The following is a 4,212-nucleotide window of genomic DNA, read 5'->3' on the forward strand; positions in this document are numbered from 1 at the left end:
TGGAATTAGTTTTTGCCTGTTGCTTTCTGGATTTCTTTTGGTATGTACTTAATTTTTGTTAATAAATCATCTTAAACTGCATTTGGGTCCAACCCTTCCTGACAAACCGTGACAATTTTGGCTTGTATTACAAATGTTTCAGCAAAAGTGACAGACTGCCTTAACTTGTTGACACCAACACTTGGCCTAGAATAAAAAAATAAACAAAAATAAAGTCACACAAAGTTAATAAAAATAATTTGGTGTTTATAGGTGTTAAACTAGCCTTAGGCTCTTGTCAAAACTAAGTGCTACATTATCTCATTCATGATGGATTTACATGTGAAAATAATCACTGGTAGTGCTGACTTTCATCCTGTGATTTAAAGGATAATGAAACAAATCTTTTCTGACAGATATGCTTTCTGACAGATTATGAATTGCACTTCAGACAACCGTGATGCAATGGAACAGTGTCATCAAAAAGCACAATGTTCTGTTTGTGTCTTTGTAGTCTTTAGATAAGTCCTATTTATGTCTTAATGCTTTTTGCCTCAGCTGATAACACTGGAGGTCTAAAGAATTTGACTCTGGTAATGTTTTAGTTAAATTGGTCTTGTTTCTCACCAGCAGGGTTCTTCTTGCTGTAAATCAGCCCAGCAACTAAAAACACAAGACCCAGCAGCAGCCCTGCTGTCCCAACAGCAATCTTGTTTTTCTGTGCCCTAGGTGTCGGTTCTGAAAACACATTTATCACAAACCCTAGTCTTCTACCATAACTATTCAAATGAAGATTTGCCTTGGTAAAATTTAATTTAATCAAACCTGTCACACTCTTACTCCACTCATAAAGCTCGGGCTCCATGAGGCTGGCCTGCTCCAGAGAGATTTTTCTCTCCAGGTGCAGGTGTAAACTCCAGATAGGAGTCCATCTGGTAGAGCCACTTCCCATTGGGCAGTTCCTCAGTGGACGTCCCATAAGATGTCACCTCCTTTCCATTTCCCAGCCATGTCACTCTGATATGTTTGGGATAAAAACTATACACACCGCAGACAAGCATACCTGGATGTTTGCTGCCCTCTGCCTCAACTGACCTCAGCCTGACAGAGGGCTCCACTTGGGGAAAGAACCCATAGACAAAACAAGTTGGCATGAAATGGCACATTGTTCACTTATTATGCTGAGAGTTTTGGTAACACTTTAGATAACAGCCTGCAAATTAATGGGTTTCAATGGGAGGCAGAAAGATAGAAGTAAAGGCATTAAGGAGGGAAAACATACACACACACACACACACACACACACACACACACACACACACACACACACACACACACACACGTCTTTGATTGATATCCATCTAGAGAGAACTTTCCAACTGTGTTGTGTGGAGAATGGGCCCTTGGGAGTGATTCAGATCGCCACCTCAGAAATATGCCTGTTATAAGAAGAGCTCACATTAACTTAAAAACCTTGCCATTTGTTTTCCTAAAATAGTCAGTAGCAATCTATAACAAAATATGCTTATTCAACATTAACTATAAATATGTATATAACTTTATAAATAAACTTTAAAAAACTTCAATTAAAAGAATAATTTATTTTATTTGGTATTTTTGTCATATACAGATATGCAATGATGACGGCTGCGTAATATGTATGTTGATTTGTCGGGTGTCAAGTCTCTGTTCGATCATGTGACAAGATGATACAGTAAATGGTACCTCGTTTTGGGGCAACATTTGTCAAGACTGACAAGGTGAGCACATTTGCAAGCCAAGCGAGTAGTCGTGCCCTTCAAACATAAAAGGGCCCCTCATAATAGTGTGCTGAGTATTATAAATTATACATTTATATTTTACATTGTTACACATGTATAAAGTGCATTTTCACTTTTTGGAAGAGAAGCTTAGTTGAAACTACCTTTTATATGCTATTTTGTACATGAACTTTAACCTGTAACAGTAAATAAAGCTGTCTGATAAATGTAGTCGAGTAAAATATACAATTCCCTCTGAAATGTAGTACTAAGTACAGTACTTGAGAAAAATTTACTGGACTTATTTTTCAACACTTTACTTGAGGACAGGAAAATAATTAGTCAAACATCTTGTCGGTTCTTGAGATTCTTTATTCTCATACCTTAAAACAACTTAATGCAGTTTATCATGCTTTGCGTTTCATTTCAGGAGATACATATGTAGTCATCACTAAGTTTTCTCTCGTCATAAGAAATTCCCCATGTTGGGCAGCAGGTGGCGCTGGAGCTCCGTAGATGAGAGCAGGAGGAAGAGGCAGCCTGTTTCTGCTGTTTTTGTTGGTAACTACAAACACTTGAGCCTGGAAACCAGGCAAATCTGTCAGCTCATGTTTTTTATTTGCTTATTACTTTGGCTGTGCCAGGCTACAAACTCAAAAACGACAAAAGTGGAAAGGGTACTAGTGGAAGTTAAAGCAGACTGAAGAGTGCAATAGACCTTTTTCAAGGCAGACATGTTTAAGCCAGACCCACATCAAGATGTTGGGTCTGGGAACTCACCATTGACAGGGCTCTATCCGAGGGGCGGGATAAACTGTTGTCTTTCAAATGTTCAAATGCCCTCTGCATGCTAGGATAGCGCTACAACCAGGGAGATGAAACGAAGAAGGAAGAAAAGCTACAGTTGATAGATTAAACTTTTGCGTATCCGGTCGGCAAAACTCCATACACCTCTTCTTTTTTTTCTTTTTTTAACCCTTGTGTTGTCCTTCGGGTCCCAGTGACCCGAAGGACAACACAAGGGTTAAGAATGATTTCTGTGCCGTTCTTTTCTCAAAGAAAAGCTTAAGTCTTCCAGAAGCCCGCCCACCGACTCTATACACGATGTGATTGGCCTGACCAGAGTTTGGTTTTTCCAGTCAACGGAGAGTGGCTAGAGTAGACCATACATCCATGGCCTAGACCCCCCTGGCTGCCAAATAATTTTGCTGCTGCTAGGGTACGTCTAGATTTCTAGACTAATGTTGACATGTCATATAGAAAAGCAGGTGTATTCAAAACCATTAATGATGACTGCATTGCACTTAGGAGAGGCCCTGGTATTGTGCATGCTGACTCACTGAAATAGCTTACCGGTAGGCTACACTTGATGGAATTGAGCCATCGTTAAGGTTATCAATTTCAGCTGTGCTTTTCCTACTATGACAAGTCAAAATGTCTGTTGTGAAATAGGATTTTTTTTTTACTTCATGAAGTGAAGGAAGTAACCCTATCTAATTTGAATTGACACTGCAGCCCTCATAGTATACTATTTAATTAGGTTATTTCACACACAGGTGTTTCCACTAAAGTGGTCTGTTTAGAGCTCTTCTCATGTAATTTAGCATAGCTTCACTTAGCTTCCACTTAACTAGAGGTCTAATCAACAAGGTGATTGAAAACACCTGCATGGGAGTGCAAGGCTTACATTTATGAAAGGAACCTGATCATCATATTAGCATACTTTCCAGCATGCATTGTTTGGGGGTTCAACTTCTCTCTTTCCTGTAGTTTGTAAAGCACATACAAGATGGAAAGTGTCTTTTACTGCATGATGAATTAAGTCATGGATGTGACTGAATACACGATAAAAAATACTTTAAATACACTGGTAAAAAAAAGTATACACTAAGTTTAAATTTATTCTATCAGCTGATTAGTGGTAAAGGACTGTTTTTTAAACAAACTGATAATAAAGCTTTATTTTTCTTCTTTATGCTCCATTTTAATTATTCAACTAACAATATTATTTATTGATGCGTTTATTTATATTTTGGACTTTGGACTTGGTCTGATAACCTTTTAATACATTTTGGGGCTCCATAAGTTTGAGCCCAAAATGAGGAGAATGGAATGTATTGTTGGGCACATTGAAACTCTGTCGTGAAAAAAATGTGGATAAAAGGTTATCAGACAAGTCAAAAATAGAATTGAATGCATCAATAAAGATTATTAGTTTAGGGTACTAGTTAAATAATTACAGTGGAGTGTGAAAAGATTAAATGATGACTGATATAATTAAGTTTGAATTCATTTTATCAATGGTGGTTACTAGGGAAAATAAATAAAAAGCTGTTTTGTGATTATAAAGCTTTTATAATTCTTCTTTATGCTCCATTTTAATTATTTGACTAACACTATTATTTATTCAACAATTAAAAGCTGAAAACAAACAAAAAACGTTTCATTATTTGGCTCGCAGGTGGCGCTGGAG

General features: G+C 37.5%; 1 pseudogene; it reads right to left on the bottom strand.

Moving 5' to 3' along the window:
* Positions 1-580: 580 nt before the first annotated feature.
* On the bottom strand, positions 581-1,145 carry LOC120561955 (annotated as a pseudogene).
* Between the last annotated feature and the right edge of the window lie 3,067 nt (positions 1,146-4,212).

Source organism: Perca fluviatilis, chromosome 7 (genome assembly GCF_010015445.1).
Source record: "Perca fluviatilis chromosome 7, GENO_Pfluv_1.0, whole genome shotgun sequence".
NCBI lineage: Eukaryota > Metazoa > Chordata > Actinopteri > Perciformes > Percidae > Perca > Perca fluviatilis.